The sequence below is a fragment of the Notolabrus celidotus genome, chromosome 10, assembly GCF_009762535.1.
Source record: "Notolabrus celidotus isolate fNotCel1 chromosome 10, fNotCel1.pri, whole genome shotgun sequence".
NCBI lineage: Eukaryota > Metazoa > Chordata > Actinopteri > Labriformes > Labridae > Notolabrus > Notolabrus celidotus.
This window is the reverse complement of record NC_048281.1, coordinates 35143269-35163450: the sequence shown is the minus strand read 5'-3', so window position 1 is coordinate 35163450 and position 20182 is coordinate 35143269.

Genomic DNA, 20182 nt, shown 5'->3' with positions numbered 1-20182 from the left:
CCTAAGGAAGTATTCCACAAAAGAATTGCAAGATCCAAGGAAAATTGCTAGAAACTTTTGCAGATTCCTGCAATGCTTACGGAAGGGACTTTTTGAGATCTGGAGCATCTTTTGCAAGATCTTGAGAAACTTTAGGAAGATCCAATAAATGCTTACAGTATGAGAGACCTTAATGGGAGACCTTTGCAGGATCATGGTGAACTGTCATGAGAATCCATGAAATAGTCACAAGATTCCAAGAAACTTTTACCAGATCTCAAGAATCTTTTGCAAGATCCCATGAAACAACATTGCAAGATTTTCAGAAATGTTTGTGAGGGACTGAAAGAACATTCATGAGATCAACGAAAACTATGACAAGGTTCCAAGACACTTTGGCCAGATGCCTTTTCCCAGAAGATCCCAGAATTTTTTTTGCAAGATCCCATGAAACTCTTGTAAGATCCTGGGAGTCTGAAGTTGGAGATGAAGTTATCTCGGGCAAGATGCTGTGAAACTTTTCCAGATGCCAAACACATTTTAGCAAGATCCCAAATGACCTTTTTTGAGATCTGGATCATCTTTCAAGATCATGAAGAACTGCAAGATCCCCAAAGATTTTTAAAGGATACTATGCAACTTTTACAAGATCCTGAGAACATTTGAGAGATACCCTGAAATGTTTTTGAGTGTCTGAGATACTTGGGTGCTATCCTGTAAACGTTTTGTTGGACCAGGAACTTTAGCAAGATTTCTAAAAACTTTTCTGAGATTCACAGAAACTATTTAAAGATCCTGGAAACTTTTGTTAGATACTGAAAATCCCTAAGGAAGTATTCCACAAAAGAATTGCAAGATCCAAGGACAATTGCTAGAAACTTTTGCAGATTCCTGCAATGCTTACACAAGGGACTTTTTGAGATCTGGAGCATCTTTTGCAAGATCATGCAAAACTGAGCAGGATCCCCAAAGACTGGTACGAGATGCCATGAGACTTTTGCAAGATCCTGAGAAACATTTGAGAGATATCCTGAAATATTTTTGTGGTTCAGAGACACATATGTGAGATTCTGGGAAATTATTGTGAGATCCTCGGAATCTTGGGTGCAATCCTGATTTCTCGGACCAGGGAAACTGTTCCATTATATCCTGAAGAACATGAGGAAGGTTTCTAAACTTTTCTGAGATTCCTGGAAACTTATGTTAAATACAGAAAACCTGTTACGCAATATTCCACGAAAAATTCGCAAGATCCTGGGAAACTATTGCAAGAAACTTTTGCAGATTCCTGAAATGCTTATGCAATGAACCTTTTGAGATCTGGAGAAACATTTGAAAGACACCCTGTATCTTTTTTAGGGTCTGAGACTCTTAGGAATCTTGGGTGCAATCCTGCAAACGTATTTTCGGACTGGGGAAACTGTTACAAGATATCCTGAGGAACTTGAGCAAGATTTCTAAAAACTTATTTGAGATTCCAAAAACCTTTCACAAGATATTCCAGCAGAAGTTTGCAAGATTCTGGGAAAGTATAGATCCAAGGAAACTTTCAAATTGCGATGAACTTTTGCAAAACCCTGCAGCGCTTACGCAAGATTCAGGGAAACTTTTGGGTGATCTGATAAACTTTTGTAAGATGCTGTGAAATTCTTTCCAAGATTATGAGAAACCCCCCGGTCCTGATATCTTCATTGTACCTTGCATAAGAGCTGCTTTGGTGAATTTGTTCATTTTTATCCTTGGACACATCACAGTCATTTTATCATTTATCAGGTGTAATATGTAATACCTCTGAAGAGGCAGGTGCGATGCATGCTCGCCCATATGCATCTTCTTGACATCTGATAGGAGCACTTCTCGTCTGGCGGCGCAGACTGCCTCGTGACCTTCTGTGTCTCATGTTGTTTATTGCTTAATCATCTGATGGATGTACAGATTGTGATTGCAACTTTGTGTTGCACTAAACATTAATTCAAAATGTCACTTCCTGGTTTTATAAGATAATGAGCAGGAATAGATTTTTTTCTTTAAGATCACGTGTGACCACGTGTTTCTGAATGCAGTTTCTTGTCTTTAGAAAGGATCATTTTCTGACATCCAGATCCAAAATGTGCTTTTATGCAGCAGGCTGCTTGAACAAGTCTGTGAGCGGTTCATTAGGTTAAAACTGGACCACTTATTTTAGAAAACGCTGAGTCAGACATCATTACTGTCCAAGGTTCACACCAGTTATTTCAGGTCGTACTAGGAGGGTTGAATTGGTGGTAATTGTTGAGGTTCTGCTTTTACATCTTGCCGTGTGCACCAAGTTTTCGGTACTTTGGGTGTTGATTCCTCTTCTATCTGTGGAGGTAATGACGTGATTGGACCGGCTGATTGCCAACACCTGCTGTAAGCCATAAATGCACAATTAGTGCTCTGCCATTTACTAATTATGAGTGGATAAGACCTGAAACATCTCTACGTGTGCTCATTTTCTACTGCTAAGAATAAGAGACAGAAACAAAGTAAGGCTGTGTGTATGATACACAACTCTGTAGTCTTCAAACACACAAACACTGAGACATTAGAGCTGGAGGGGATGTGTGGGACATATTTACTGACTCTACAAAACCGACAACAGACCATCTCACTGCCTTGGTGCAGCTATCGGCCAGGTGTGGGCAGGTGAGCAAGTTAACATGATTTGTATTTCTCTCCGAAGCTCTCAGGCGTGTTTTTTTGTACTTGTCACATTTTGTGCATTCAAATAAAAAACAAATAATGAGTGTTTTTTTGGAAAGACTGTCTGCAGTTATCCTCAATTCAACCCATTTTCATGACCACAGGCGATCCGTCCTGCTGAGTTTGGTCATTCAGAACGGCTAATTTTCTTCTTATCATTCATTGAAGAAACTCTGAAGGAAAAAAAGCTACGTTTGATAATCTGCACAATTTTCCTCTAAGTCACGGGCACACTGCGAATATTCATACTGTGCAAGATAACATACAAGAACACAGCACGGGTAAGACCAGGGCCCGTATGCACGTCCAAAAACGGGACCATTACTCTTAACGTGTTGTTATGGAACGTTAGCCGCATGCACGACTGCAAATAATCGGCCAATTAACTAATTGCGCCATGAAAGTGAGGCTGGTGCAAAACGTCACATGTCCAGGGAACCTCCTGGAAAACCTGATCCAACAAATTCCAAGTGCACATTCCTATTATGCATAAACAACAATAAACATGGCGAGCGGTCCCGCTGTGACTGAGAGAACATCAAGAAGAAATGGACATTTGATTTTTAGAATCTAGAATGAACAAACATCTGTTATCAGCAAGTCAATCCTCAAAGAGAACAAACAAGGAGGAAGGGAAAGTCTGGCTTCAGATCTTGAACCAGGTCAATGCGTGTGGTGTTTCTGAGCGCGCTCAGTAGAAGACCTACAAAATAACATCAGCAACATGAAAGCGGCTTTGAGCAACAAGCACCGCCACCAAACGTGGTCCAGGTCGAAGACTACCTGTCCCCCCCATTGAAGGATGAGGACTTGTTAATGGAGTTGTTTGGGAAGGATTCACTTCACAGTGTTGCTGGTAGGTTACCTCAGAATTATGGTATGTCTCCTAAATCTAAATTTGCTGTATATTTCAATATCGTCAGACTTTACCAAAGGATTCGTCCCTAAATCTCTGTTGTCTTCTCATATTTGGTCTTAAAGGTGACATATCATGCAAAATGGACTTTTTAATGGTTCTCTACCTGAAATATGTGTCCCTGTCTACAAACCCTCTGAGAATGAAAAAAATCCATTCTGCCCCTGTTCTGATTTCTACACCTTTCTGTAAATGTGTGCTGAAACCAGCCGTTTCAGACTTCTGTGTTTTTGTTACGTAACAACAATATCCGGTCTGTAACAGGAAGTCAGAGCTCGGAGCTTGTTCAGCCCATAGACTGTATAAAATACAACTCAACCCCTCCTCCGTTTTTCATTACCTGCACACATGTGTGCTAACAAGGAGCTTAGGAGGGAGGCATGCTAGTTGTAGGCTGTCTTAATAAACACAAAGGTCAGTTTTACTCCCCACGTCTGCAGATTTGAAGATCTAGTGGATGATTTTTATTTTTCATGGAAAAGTGCTAGTGCTAGTTAGCATAGCCACATAGCTACATGTTCATAGCTGTAGCTGTAGCTGTGTACCAAGACACACGTCGACATACTGACAAATGAAACAACAAGAAACACTAAATCTGTGACCAATGGTTCAGAAAGGTCCTGCTGCAGGCGCCTCTCCGTCAGGATCAGATTCTGGATCAGATTCAGAGGGTTGAAGTAACGCGGGTCTGTGAGCAGCCATGTATATTCAGCCAACATGTAAACATTAGATCAACATGCTGGACAGCCGAGGCCACTCCCACTTCATGAGGGGGCGTGGTCAGAGAGAAAACAGAGTGTTCTGAGCAGGGCTGAAGAAGAGGGTTTTTCAGGCAGACCAAAATCTGATTTCAAAGTGTTTTTTTGAGCATAAACTTTAAAGACATGTTTTGGGGACCTCTTAGACCAATATATGTTGATGAAAAAAGCGTGATATGTCACCTTTAAACGGTAACACATAAGCACGATGTCCTCCATCCTTTAAACAGCCTAACAGGTGAGGTCATCTTGCCGTTAGCACCTGTAATGGTGGGTCTACCTTCATTAAATGTAATGCTTTGTTGGGGCGTTAACCTGGCTCATGCAGACCGCTAATCCATTTCACCATTAGTGCAAACGGCCCGTTTTCATCGCTGATGGCTGGACGTACATACGGGCCCAGGAGTTTTATGGACACACCTTGTGAAAGTGTCGAATCTGTAAAGAGTGGTCTCATCCTTGTTGAATTCTCCCCCATCCCGTCCCCTCTCTCCTCCCCGGGGTTACATATTACACATTATAATGCTGGATTCTGCTCCTCCTCCCAGTGTACTTAACCTTGAGTCTCACCTGTGTGTTTGCTAGATAACAGCCGGAGAAATCCCTTCTTCACGGCCGGATGCTTCGGGGCTCACTCGCTCTTCGGATGTGTACGAGGGAGGCGGAGGACTCATGGGAAGACTTCTCCCTGGAAATGAAGCAGCGTCCACCTTTATGTGTCAGCTCTGCCTCCTCTCTGCAGCTGCTTTCACACCCACGTCGTCCTCCACCGGTGTCCTTCCCTGTCTCGCTGCTCTCTTCCTCCTCCTCCTCCTCCTTCTCTTCCCTCTCTCTCCATCCTCCTCCCTTCCTCTCAGCTCCACATCAAAGAGGACAAACGCATGAACACAGTTGTCTTTTAGATGTGGTGCAAAATTTAGCAGAGCACAGAGAGTTGGAGTTATGGAGGGTTGTAGTTTCAAACCTCCTTTCGATTTTCGGATTACATAACGTTACATAATGTTATCGGTATAAAGAACATTTAGGAGGCGCTCCGACCTGCGTGACACCCTGACAAAACTTTCATTTCAGCTCCCCTGATACTTTTCAAATAAAAACATCACCCAGCTCAGGAGGCAGACTGCTAAAAGGTCTGAAACTGATGTAAAAATGGAGAACCTCAGATATGTGTTGAAGTTGAAATATAAATGAAAAAGTTTAGACATGAAGGAACAACTGAATGCATGCAAAGAGGAGTAGAGGGCTGATTTTTATGTTCCTCTAAAGTTTCAATCTCTGCAGTTCAAAAATGGAAAGTGCCAAAAGCTGCAATACCATGAGTGTCCACTAGAGGCTGTCTCCCAAAGTGAGATGATCCCCATAGAGCCCCATTTAAAAATGCACAGCAGAAATAAACACGTTTACAGCCTGGTACAAAACTCAATTTTTACACAACTCATCTGTTAGAGTACATTAAGGCTTAAAGTAATGCATAATTAGGGGCGTGGCCTCTTTGAGTGACAGGTGTCTGGGATGTGGACAAAGTAAGTTCCACTAAATTTCTCAGCTTCTTTGGTCTGAGAAATTCAGAACTCAGGCAGAAACAGAAGCTCAAAAAGATTGACAAGCTGATCCATCATACAAAGAATTAGCTTTAACAACTTTGCATTCGCTGACCCCTCTTTTTTTTCATGCTACATCCAATTAACCAAATATTCCATGTGTGAATTTCAGATTACCTCACAGTTTGATGCTACATCTGATTAGCTGAAGAGTACAAAATGCCTCCAGACAAAGCCTCTGTGTAACTTACTGATTACAGTGAAACTGAGACTTAGAAGAACAGATTAACATGCTTTTTTTTGTGAGGACATTTCAGAGCCTGGAACACTTATACCACATAGAACAGGCTGCCTCAAAACCTGGACCAGAGGAAGAACTTAAGTCGGCTTTCAACTACAATGCACACACCTGTCAGTCAAATCAGCCACTCCCCCAGTTATGCAAATGTATTGACAACCACTAGCCTTTGTGTTGTGTTAACAGATGCACTATAAAGACACTCAAACCCTGCAAAGTGTTTGCAAAGACAGAAATGTGCCATACAGACCAAAGCTGAACACTTATACCACATAGAACAGGCTGCATCAAAACCTGGACAAGAGGAAGAACTTAAGTCAGCTTTTAACTACAATGCACACACCTGTCAGTCAAATCAGCCACTCCCCCAATTATGCAAATTTAACTTCAACCACTAGCCTTTGCGTTGTGGTTATGGATGCATTATAAAGACACTTAAACCCTGCAAAGTGTTTGCAAAGACAGAAATGTGCCATACAGACCAAAGCTGAACACTTATACCACATAGAACAGGCTGCATCAAAACCTGGACAAGAGGAAGAACTTAAGCAGGCTTTTAACTACAATGCACACACCTATCAGTCAAATCAGCCACTCCCCCAGTTATGCAAATTTAACTTCAACCACTAGCCTTTGCGTTGTGGTTATGGATGCACTATAAAGACACTTAAACCCTGCAAAGTGTTTGCAAAGACAGAAATGTGCCATACAGACCAAAGCCATGTATTGCACCAGGCTGTGCATCTGTTGTAAAGATCGACATTTTAAAGCTAGGGTTGGTAGCCACGGAAAACTAGCATGAATTTGAATGCAGCATCTCCTCAGGACTCCGTCTAACCCAGGGGCATCAAACTCATTTCAGTTCAGGGGCCACATACAGCCCAAGTTGATCTGAAGTGGGCCAGACCAGTAAAATCAGAACATAATAACCTATAAACAACAATAACTCTAAAGTATTCCATTTTGTTTTAGTGCCAAAAAGTACAAGTAAATTCTGAAAATGTTCACATTTCATGAACTATCTTTCTACAACAGCTGTTGTATCTTTTGCAATGATGAGTCTCACAGTGGGCCGAATATTTGACTCTTTAAGCCCTGAAGCCTGCTGCGAACACATCAAACACACAGGTTACCCATTCAGCTGACACAGAGTGTAATGTTTACTGCAAAAGAACAGAGATAATAATAATGAAGAAGGTAAAGTTGACTATTTTGGACCCCTCAGTTCCAGCAGGGACAGTTTGCTTGTTGGACAGTGTTGTATGCAGGCGTGTAATGCTAGTGTTAGTTGTTAGTGGATCATCTTATAGTGCTCTAAAAGTCTGCATGAATCTGAACCAGATTATGCAAACAGCAAGTCATCTATTTTCTCACTTTGAGGAAAAAAGTCCTGGGAAAAAAGAGCTGTTCAGGTGTGCTCAGTCAGCACTTTGATTGTATGTGACCCCTAGAGGACAAATTTGAAATAGTAGTTACTTTTATTGAAAAATTGCAGTTAATGTCTTCTCTGTAATTTTTTCACTTTGCAAAGTCATCCCACGGGCCGCATGTTTGACACCCCTGGTCTAACCCCTCCCCCCCTCCCCTCGGAGCTCCTCCAAAACGACGCCCCCGCTCACATGCACGAGCGCCGCTGATTCACGGCCATATGATGGTGACTGATTCAAAACCGGTCCTCAGCATGGTTTGTGTTTTGCACTACATCAACTCATGTCTCACTCAGCGGTAAGAAAACACCAAAACATTCTCATAGTGAAAGTTAAAAACACAAACAAACAGGAAAGGTATGCTCTGCAGGAGGCGGGCAGAACCTTCAGGACGGGGTCTGATTGGGTTCATAATTTGTCTCCTGATGGCAGGGATTGGTTGGTGTTTTCCCAGGTTTACTCCAGCTGTAGATAGCAGCTTTCTTTACCTCTTTTTTAAGAACACATTATGTATTGATTACCATCAGGACATAAAGATCATTTTAACCAGTATAACAAAAAGTGGATCTAAATCTGACTACCAACCTCAGCTTTAAACCAAGACTCAATGGGGATGCCTTTGCTTTTGCAGGAAGCCTCAAGTGGCCACTTGAGGAACTGCAGTTTCTTGCGCTTCTGCACTGGCAGTGAGTCAAAAGTAAAATCTTGCATTTGGCAGCAGAAATGCGATAACTGTATCAAAGGACTAATTTAGATATTTTGTCCCACTGTAACCAAATATTAAATTGAATCACAGACAGAAGAAGATGCAGACGGTTAAACTGCTGAACACAAAGCTTTAAAACGGTTGACCACAGACTGATGGCTGACGTCACGGTGGCTACATCCATTATCTTTATTTTTTCATTCCTCTGTGTTATCAGTGCTCAGCTTGTGGAGGGAAAAAAAAGGAAACACAAGAGATAAGAAAGGTGGGAATCCCCTCATCGTTTTCCTCCCCTCGTTTGCTCCAGTTCCCATTATTTATCTTTCATTCTACCACGCACACAAAAACACCGTCCAGCCACGCCCAGCATTTTAGGGCAATAATTCTCCCTGTGAGCGTTCACAATCAGAACACGATTGTTTGAAGCCTGCTGTCGTACCTGAATATCAGACCACCAATTCAACCTGAAGAGCTCAGCGCCGCTTCTGTTAACAGCATATCATAATGAAAATTGAAGGTTTTGGAGCCAGAAAAGAAAAGGACGGAAAAATGTGAAGAGAGCTGTTTGGTTTCCAAGCAACAGTTAACGCCGGGTGCAGCGAGCGAGAGCTGCAGGGTGGGTTCCTGAGTTCCCATGTTTCTGCCTTCTCGTCTCCACATTCTCTTCCTGAGGAATTTGACCCTCCTGACCTCTCTGAATATGTCTGGATTTACCCTCCCCTCCGACACACAATCACAGAGCACTGTAATCGAAAGCCTTTATGAGAGCAAATCTCCCTCCCTCCCTCCCTCCTCTTTATTTTTATTTAGCAGAGGTAGCCTTGAACACAAAGCCATGAGTTCTGTATCCGACATGGCGCTTGATTTAAAGACTCTTTTGATCCAATTTATTATTATTATCCCTGCTGAGAGACGGCTTTGTTTGCCTCATGTAAAGGTGTGTAACTTTCTGTACGCAGGGCGGTTCGAATAATGACCCCGATGCTGCAAAATGCACGAATGCTAACCCATCAATAGAGATCAGCGGGTCAGAACAGGAAAGTTTGTTGACATTCGACACATGAATCAGAGAGTGAATGTCTCTGGGTGCTCTAAGGGAAAGATTGAATGAGGAGAGAGACATTCAGAATATGAAGAAGTAGATTTAAGTAATGAGAGCACAGAAATAAATCAGATTAAGCTAACTCTAAGACACTAATGAAAGATAACAGCTGTATGTAACGAGCTCTGAATAAATGTGATGATTGCTGTTATTTTTGGATTGCCTGCCTCAGCTTTAACATTTTCTTCTCCCAAACAGACAGACAATAGGTGCATTTCCACCAAGAGTTCCAGGGTATTTTAGCCCCCAGAACTACTTTCCCCTGAACTAAAAGGTTCCTGTGCTCCCATTGTTGTCTGCGTTTCGACCGCGGGCTGAAGTCCTGGGTAGATTGTGTAAATCAGACCAGTGACGTATGGAGTAACAAAAAGTAAATGCACTACACCACCAGACCAGTAGAGGGCAGTAACACAAAGAGGAATGCCATTCATCACAGATGACACCATAGAAGCAGACGGACAGGCAGGTATCATTATGAGCAACACAACAGTTAGCCTGTTAGCATGAAGAGACTCAGCTGGTCTGTTTTAGATGGTGCTATATTTCATCACAGATGGGAAAAGAAATGACTGTGAATGTTTTTTGGAAAAAAATTTTTTTTTTAAATTGCCAAAGAACATTTTTGAAAAAAAAAAATTGAAAAAAAAAATTTGAAAAAAAAAATTTGAAAAAAAAAATTTGAAAAAAAAATTTGAAAAAGAAAAATTTGAAAAAGAAAAATTTGAAAAAAAAAAAATTGGTAAAAAGAAATAATAAAAAAAAAAACTGAAAAAAATGTTTTGAAAATTTTTTTTTGAAAAAAAAAACTGGACAAAAAAGTTGACCCAGAGCCTGTTTTAGATGGTGCTATATTTCATCACAGATGGATTCACTCAATCAACACGTGAGAGGAGATAAGCGCGAGTAGCAAAGACGTTTCAACACGGCTTTAAAATCCTTTTGAACTCAAAAAGCCGTGATCGCAGAGATCGACCGGTGTTTTGGTTTAAACAGCGACCCTGTTAACTGGAGACTCTCAGCCGGATGCATCCCTCATAAACGTCTTTAGACCATCATTAAATATCTGATGAGGATATTTTGAAATCTTAATAAAAACTAAACTAGTTTGCATTCCCAGGAACTCCCTCTGTGTTTCAACAGCTGTGTAAACTCCACAAACACTGACACGTTCAGCTGAAGGTCTCCAGTTTACAGGGTCACTTTTAAAAGCGGAACACCGGGAGGAGAGACGCATTCACGGTGGGCTGAGAGAAGACTACTGTTACAAGCTGCTAAATCAAGAGAATCACAGCTTCTTCTTTTGAAAAGTACACACACATACAAAAAAGATAGAACAAATAAAAACTAATGAAAGAAAGAGAAATCAAGAGAATCACAGATGGAAAAAACAATGTCTGTGAATGGTTTTTGGAAAAATTTGACAAAAAAAAATTGACATAAAAAATTTGACATAAAAAATTTGACATAAAAAATTTGACATAAAAAAATGTTGACAAAAGAAAATTTGAAAAAAAAAATTGACCCAAAAAATTTTTTTTAATTTTTTTTTTTTTGAAAAGTTAAAAATTTGAAGAAAAACATTTGAGAAAAAAAATTGACAAAAATTTTTTTTGAATTTTTTTTTTTGAAAAATTTAAATTTTGAAGAATTTTTTTTTTTTTTTGGCAAAAACAAAATGAAAAAAAAAAATTGGCAAAAAAGTTGCCCCGGAGAATCACAGCTTCTTCTTTTGAAAAGTACACACACATACAAAAAAGATAGAAAAAATAAAAACTAATGAAAGAAAGAGAAATCAAGAGAATCACAGATGTGTGTGATGTTATTGTGGACGGAGGGAGGAATAAAAACACTGCGGTTAATCTACCAGTCAGACACGTTCAGCATTGCAGGCCCCACCCCGAAAGTCCTGAGACCTTTGAAAAGTACTACCCCTCTAGCAGGGGCTTTTTAGAGAGGAGATTATCTACCCCTGAACTAAATTTAGACCCTGGTTCCACCAGTCGAAACGCACGTAGTTCAGGGGTAAAGTTCCTCCTAATTCAACACCTAATGATGGAGAACAGGACAGGAGGGTGCAAGACTAAACAAACGACATGACAGCAGCAATTCAGAAAACAAAAGAAGAGAGGGGGAACTACACCTTCAGTCGAGAGCAATGATAAAGAAATAAAGGTAAGAGAAAGTAAAGGCTTTAACTGAAAACATGAGCCATTCACTTTAGAGGAAACAAAACAATTCCAAATAAGAGAGATGATGACAGAGAAATATTTTTGGTAAATGATTCTGCTTTTGGGGAAATTACAGTCAGACATTATAACTATGATGTAATGTTTACAGTTCACTTAGCAACTTGAGGAGCAACTGTATGTTCAGATGAAATTGAAACAAAAGTCACCGCTCCACATATGTCACAGTCATTTCTTGGTTCCGTCATCCGCCTGTTAGCGGGTTTCTGGTGAGTCTCAGTTTCGCTGTAAATAGTAAGTTACACAGAGGCTTCATCATAAAACCTCTGACTTGTGTATTTCTCTTTAACATCACAGTGAGAGAATGTAGAAGATGTTTGAAATGTCCTCACAAAAAAAGCCCATTCATCTGTTTGTGTTCGAGTCTCAGTTTCACTGTAAACAGTCCCACAGAGACTTCCCTCTGGCTTCCTTCAGCGATATGAACCTGAAACAGAAACTGATGTTCTTGTGATGTTCTTGTAATTAACGGGTCTTCAGTTTGCTGAAATAACAACATCATGATGCAGATTAGTCCAAAGTCCAAAGTCAAGCTTTGTCAGGTCTGTCCTCAAGAGGAGAAGAAAACTACGTCTACAATGTTTGTTTGTTGAATGGAGGTCTATGAAAGAGGATTAGAGACACTGATGTTTCTTTAGCTCTGACCTTCTTCACGGAATGTTCCATTTGTTCTCAGAATTCTGACATCATCAAAGACAGAATTCTGACATCATCAAAGACAGATTCTGACATCATCAAAGACAGAATTCTGACATCATCAAAGACAGAATTCTGACATCATCAAAGACAGAATTCTGAAATCATCAAAGACAGATTCTGACATCATCAAAGACAGAATTCTGACATCATCAAAGACAGAATTCTGACATCATCAAAGACAGGATTCTGACATCATCAAAGACAGAATTCTGACATCATCAAAGACAGGATTCTGACAGAATTCTGACATCATCAAAGACAGAATTCTGACAGAATTCTGACATCATCAAAGACAGAATTCTGACAGAATTCTGACATCATCAAAGACAGAATTCTGACATCATCAAAGACAGAATTCCAGAATTCTGTCTTCTGCTCCCCTCCTTTCTTTCTTTCTTCTCCTTTTTCTTCCCTCCTCTCCTCTTTTTTTTCTCCTTTCTTAACTCCTCTCCTCTTTTTTCTTCTCCTTTCTTTCTTTCATCTCCTTTTTTCTTCACTCCTCTCCTCCTTTATTTCTTTCTTGTCCTTTTTTCTTTCTTCCCCTCTCTCTCACCTCATTCTTTTTCTCTCCTCCTTCTGTCTTCCTTTTTCCTTCTCTCATCTGCTGCCTCTCCTCTTTTCTTTCCCCTTCTTATTCCCACTTTCCTTCCATCCTTCTCCTCTCCTCTTTTCTTCCCTTCTCCTCTCCTTTTTCCACCTCCCCTCCTGTCTTCTTTCCTTTCCTCTTCTCTTGTCTTACATCTTGTCCTCCTCTTTTTTCTTTCCTCCTCTCCTTTCTTCTTCAAAGACAGAATTCTAGAACACCTGCTGTTGCTCTCCATACATGCTGTTTCTCCTGCTGACACCTGATTGGTGGATACTACTCAGACTACAGACAGAGACCAGAACCCTTCTCAGACTAAAACCCAGACCCTGAGATCCAGATTCAACATGTCTCTGAATCAGAATCTGTAATTACAGGTTAGTTGTAGCTGAAAGTAAAAAGCTTTGTCAGGTCTGTCCTCAAGAGGAGAAGAAAACTGCGTCTACAATGTTTGTTTGTTGAATGGAGGTGGGATCCATCATTTCTGATGCTGCGTTCAGGGAAGTCAGGAAATCTAAGCTCTGATTGTCTTTAGTGACGCAGCATCAAGCAGATTAGTGTCTCAGTGTAAATGTTTGATTGAACAGATTGTTAGCTGCTCTTCATGCAGATATCTGTTTATAGAGAGAAAGAAATCCTCCTCATTACACTGGACTGTGTTCCTCCTGCTTTTGCTCTCCATACAGACTGTTTTTCCTGCAGTCGGCAAAGCCTGCTGACACCTATTTGGTTTCTACTCCTCAGACTACACAGAGACCAGAACAAATCCAAGCCTTTGAGTACAGATTCTACACTTTATTGTAGAATTGACGTCCTTGAACACAGCATTGTAGCATCACTACAATGTTGAAGCTTCCCACCTTAGTGTGACATTTAAAAGAAAATGTCTCTGTATGTGAAGATTCTGTTCGTAATGTAATGAAGTGTAAACCTGTCAGAGACTGCAGAGAAAGGGTTACAGAGAGAGGAGGCAAACATTGTCTGCAGTTGTATCTGTTAGTGTACGAGTGTTTGTCAGGGAGAGGAGATATTGTGTGTTTTCTTGCTCATGCCTGCAGTGGACTGAAACATGGAGGTGTGTGGAGGATGATCAGACAGAAGGCCATCTGAGAGCACGGTACACACTCCATCTGGACGCACATTCACTGTGAAAGAGAGTGTGAAACAAGAAGAAAGACACACACACACACATACACACACACACAGAAGGTGATATTATAATTTTTGAATTTTAAAAAGCAACCTGTAAAATATCTTCCGCTCTCGCTTCTCCTTTTGACTTCTCCTTTTAGTCAGCTGATTCATACTTTACGTAATACCAACCTGCATATATTACAAGGCTGTCCATCCGACACCCTTCGGTGTTTTAAGTCTTTATTAGTCGTAACGTTTTCAAATTAAACCGAGAACAAATGTGACGTAGGAAATACAGAAAGAGAGGAGACAACAAAACAACAACACATACACAAAGGAGACAGCACAATTAAGTCCCACCCACACCAGAGGGGAAACATTTTGTGCTCTCCAACAACTTGGTATTGTGTGAAGATTTCTCCTCGTCACTTTTGTCTGCTCGCAAACAACGGAGAAATGTCTGAAAGCTGCCGTGTGGTGGGATGCATTAGTGACGGGGTAAAGAGTCCTCAGATAAGTTTTTAAGACATCCAAAAAGAAAAGTTAGGAGGAGGAAAGAGGACGAGGAGAGGAGAGGTATACAACTGTGGGATCAGGGTAGTCGGTCAAACTGCTGATCCAGGGTCAGATCTTTGTTGTTTTGAATGCACATCTTCCCTGAAGTACTGAATGTTTCACTTCTGGCTATAAGGAAGGAAATTCAGGGCTAGAGACTCAGAGACAGAGCAGCAGGATTAACATATGCTAAAATAATCCTTCCACATGCAGATGATTTATTGTTCTATCTGTCTAAAGGCATTTGCTCATGTTGCAGCTCTTAGTTGCATTAAAGCTGCAACCTCTGGTGATGCAATATAACGTCATTTGTGCAAAAACTGCAGTTCCTCCAGTGTTCACTTGGTGCTGTATCCAAATGCAAACCACTCCCATTAAGGTCGATGTTAAATATAGCGCCAAATCCCAACAAATGTTCTCCTCAGACGCTTTCCAAACAGAGCAGGTCTAGACCGACCCAACATCAAGACCGGATCAGATCCAGTCCCCTCTTACAGACAGGACTCAGTCTGATCTCATCTTAATCCACCATGAGCAGAGCACTTTGCAGCATTTAGCAAGTTACAGTGGCAAGGACAAACTTCCTTTAACAGGCAGAAACCTCCAGCAGGACCAGACTCATGTTAGACACACATCTGCTGAGACCGTGTTGGAGAGAGGGATAGAGGGAGATGAAGAGAGAGAGAGATGATAGTGGGGAGACGGATAGTAGTAGTTGTAGCAGCTGGAGTCTGGACCACGTCCACAGCAGCAGAGATCCAGAGGAACCTACGAGACAAGGGAGCTCAGGGACTCCAGAAAGGTCTGAGAAAAGAGAGAAGAGAGGGAGACCAGAAGAAAGAAAAAGAGGAGAATAAATAGTGAAGGAATGACAGAAAGAAAGAAGGAAAGAAAGAAAGAAGAACAGAAAGAAAGAAGGACAGCAGGAAAGATGGAATGAAAGGAAAAAATAATGAAAGAAAGAAGAACAGAAAAGAAAGGAGAAAAAGAGAGAAAGAGAGAAAGAAAGAAAAAAGAACAACAGAAACGAAAGAAAGAAAGAATGAAAGACAGAAGAACAGAAAAGAAAGAAGGAATGAAAGAAAGAACAGAAAGGAAGAAGGACAGCAGGAAAGATGGAATGAAAGGAAAAAAGAATGAAAGAAAAAAGAACAGAAAAGAAAGGAGAAAAGGAAAGAATGAATGAATGAAAGAGAGAAAGAAGGAATGAAAGAAAGAAAGAAAGAAAGAAAGAAAGAAAGAAAGAAAGAAAGAAAGACAGAAAAGAAACGAGAAAAGAAGGAAACAAAGAAACAAAAAAACACAGGAATGAAAGGATGAATAACACCCCAAAAAAGGAATCTCCAGCAGAGATCCAGAGGAACCTACGAGACAAGGGAGCTCAGGGACTCCAGAAAGGTCTAAGAAAAGAGAGAAGAGAGGGAGACCAGAAGAAAGAAAAAGAGGAGAAGAAATGGTGAAGGAATGACAGAAGGAAAGGAGGAAAGAAAGAAAGAAGAACAGAAAAGAGGAAAGGAAAGAAAGAAGAACAGAAAGAAAGAAGGACAGCAGGAAAGATGATATGAAAGGAAAAAATAATGAAAGAAAGAAGAACAGAAAAGAAAGGAGAAAAAGAAAGAAAGAGAGAAAGAAAGAAAAAAGAACAACAGAAACGAAAGAAAGAAAGATTGAAGGAATGAAGGAATGAAAGAAAGAAAGAATGAAAGACAGAAGAACAGAAAAGAAAGGAGAAAGGGAAAGAAAGAATGAATGAATGAAAGAGAGAAAGAAGGAATGAAAGGACAGCAGAAGGAATGAAAGAAAGAAAGAAAGAAAGAAAGAAAGAAAGAAAGAAAGAAAGAAAGACAGAAAAGAAACGAGAAAAGAAGGAAACAAAGAAACAAAAAAACACAGGAATGAAAGGATGAATGACAGACCCCAAAAAAGGAATCTAGAGCAGAGATCCAGAGGAACCTACGAGACAAGGGAGCTCAGGGACTCCAGAAAGGTCTATGGTTAGTAACTTTAATGGGACAGGAAGAGTTAAAGTGAGTGATGTATTTCATAGTATTTTTTCATGCATACATTCACATAATCTGGAGCATGGCGGCTTTGATGGACAGCTGGTGTGTTGCAGCGCTCCTAGGCTGCGTCCTCAGCTCCACCTCTTTGTCTGTTTCCAGATTAGCCCAAAGTTAACTGGATTCAACATTTCTAATATGAAAGCCCCCATCTTTAATCTTTATAACTCCTCTGCAGAAAGCAATGGGTGATATTATGGGGACATTTGTGCATCTTATACAGGAGGAGAATCTCAAGGGGATATACAATGGGAGGCGTCCGAGACTCTGGAACCATCTGCCCGAGATCAGGTCTGCTGAGTCAGTGAGCTCCTTTAAGTCCCTTCTGAAAACATACTTTTATTGTAGAGCCTTTTATTTTATTTCAACCGTCTTCAGAAATATATTTTAAAATAATTGTATTCCTTTAGAGTTCTTTTAGGGGAATTTCATTTCTTTTAACCCTCCTGTTATGTTTTGGGTCAAACTGACCCTTTTTAAAGTCTATTTTAAGCCATATATGTTGTCCAAACCAGCTAAATGCAGCATAAAAATCTGGGCAGCATGTGATAGAAGAGGTGTCGTGTTAATTATTCAACATCACAATTCAAAATTTAAAATAAAATAAAACAAAATCCATGTCATGTAAAACAATTGTATTTATATTTAGGGCTTTCCAACGTACATTTAAAAAAGTTTTAACATTAATTTTAATGAAAAAATGAGTTCTCCTCATTGAAGCATGATCTGTGAGAATTAAAGAACACCAATGGACTAATTCTTGATTTAAATTGTTAGTAATGGAGTTACAAAGTGCTTCACATGGGCAGCAAAATAAAACATGCAGTTCATAAAATCCCACAAGTCAAGATAAAGAAATAAAAAATCTCTTCCCCCTCCTGTTGTGTTCCTTTCTCTGGAACAGCAATAATGTTCCTGGGTCAATTTGACCCGGGGCAAATTCAATGATCCAAAAAGTGTCAATTTTTTTAAATCAAATTTTTAACTCGTTTTTTTAAAAGTGCTCTACAAATAAAATCATCATTATTATTATTAAAATGAATTCTTCTATCTTAAAAACTTCTCCTGACAAACTGTGGTCCATAAATCCTCTCTTTAACAGTTGCATCATTCTTTATATGCATGCACACATCATCCTTGTTTGCAGTATCTCTTTTCCAGCACACTAACCACACCCACACTAAAATCTTGTAACCCTAAATCCTGCACCTTCTCACACACATACACACACATTATTGCAGAGGTGTTGAGAGGGTTGACCTGTGGCCTCCTAATCAGAGCTCAGTGTGCTTCACCGTGTTATATAAGGGAGCAGCGAGTGCTAGTCAGATCCTCCTACAGATGCCTGAGCAGTCACGACTAACGCGGATGTTCTCCATCCATCCACTCAGCCCGGCTAACGCAGACTTCACCTTAGCCTCTGCTCCGCGGTCCCACACACACACACACACACACATAAACTCACACACACACTCACAAGTGTGATTTGGCAAAAAGATCACCGCTCACATTTACAGGGTGCGTATGCTTCCCACAAGTATGTAAAACAAACCTGATAAATGAAATATGCATCAAATGGAGTTTGGGATGGAGGAGAAGTTGAGAGAGGAGGCAGAGCTAAAATCAGATCATGCATCTCCTCCCAAACGATGGAGGACAAACACCTACAGAGCTAAGTGTTTCAGCTTTGTGCTGAAACCATCGACTCCTGCTCATTCTACAAATCTCAGGGGTCCCACTTTCTTTAAGATGTTTTTTTCCGGTCTCAAGGAAAGGGTTATTCCACCGCAGACCTGCAGCAGCCTCTGGGACCCCGAGTACCTGCAGGCTCTTAGAAACCAGTAGCTGAGAATAGCAGAGCAGATCCTGCCCACCATGTGATGTTCTCATGCAGCGCTGTCTGCAGGGAGAGAGATGAACCCTGATGAATAAATATGAAGATAACCTGCACCTCTGCTGCACTCTCTCTCTTCCCGTTCCCCATATGGTTCCACTGAAGAGAAGAGGAGAGGAGGAAAAAAAAAAAAAGCTTGGATTTTCAAAAGAAGCCTCCGGGCCATTGTGTTTGTCTGTGTGCTCGTGCATGTGTGTGTTTTTATTGTGTATATGTGTGTATCTACCCATCTCTCTTTGTGTGCCACCATCTGAATGTGTGCATAAGCATGAGTGTGTAGTTGTGTGTGTGTGTGTGTGTGGGCGGCTCTGTGTAGGAGTGTGCAGTAGCTTTTTGACAGAGCCTCCAGTAGCATGTATTTGTGAATCTTTTGTTTTATTCTCCGTCTCCTCTTCAGCTCGGCTTCAGTAATCGCACCTCGCCGAGCCGCCGCCGCGCGAGCGCTGCTGCCCTTGACTGAAGACGAACAAAAAAGGTTCCTTTAAAGACTCATTTCCACTGGTCATCCCAGCCTGCAGAGCCGAACGCTGACAGTAATGATGCACAGATTATATACATTCATCCTTCATAATGAACAGGACAAAGCTTCCTCCTATATCAGCGCTGCGAACAAAGCCAGCACTGGAAACAATCAAGCTCAAACGCTGAAGCTGAACCTGTTGCGTATGTGAAACATGTAAATACTCTGACAGTGCGGCGGCTGCTGCACTTCCTGGGCATGGAGTAGGAAAGATCTGTGGGTGGGGGAACCATCCTGTCAAGGCCAGCTTGTACCTTGTTTTGACTCTCAGGTCTTTAGAGATAGAGGGAAGGAAGCAGAATGAAGGGAGAGGTCTGCTCAGTGACAAGATAGAGCCTGATCAAAAACATTATCTGACTCTTCTGTTTGTAAATGTAAAAACATTCACACTGAACTATTTGCATTTGTGTTCTCAATGATGCATCCCTGCCTCTTCTGCAGGCACCAGTTTCATCCACGTTACTTTACGAGCTGTCTCTCTGCAGAGGTTTGCAGAGTGTGCATAAAGTAGAAGAAGCTCATGGGTGGTTAAATGAGAAAAAAACGCCCTCAGAATACAAGATATCTCATGCATGAGGCTGCGACCATCAGGAGCAAAACCCAGCGAGGATCTCTCACTTCAAAACTGTGAAAAGGCGTCTTGAAGTTAAAGTTAAAGTTCTTTCAACGTGGATTTGAAGTCTCTGATTGAACTTTCTCCTCTGCGACAGGATTCATCACACGTTCACATATCAACAGGTCACATATTGGCCAGAATGGTTTGATTACAAAGCATCACAGTCACAAGCAGAGCTCGACATTTACACTCGCGTACCCGCCAAATGTGGGTGGATTTCAGCCGTGGCGTGTCACACAGTCACTCCCACTGTAGAAGCTTTTCTTTTTAATGTAGTCTTCTGAACTAATGGACTGACTGCAGTGTGACAATACGACACGAGATGTTTCTTTGTTTAGGATGTCAAAATAAACTCATCAGAGAGAGAAACTGAAGACGCACTCTGCAGAAAGTCACCAGTTACCAGGGTCACCATTTACACCGA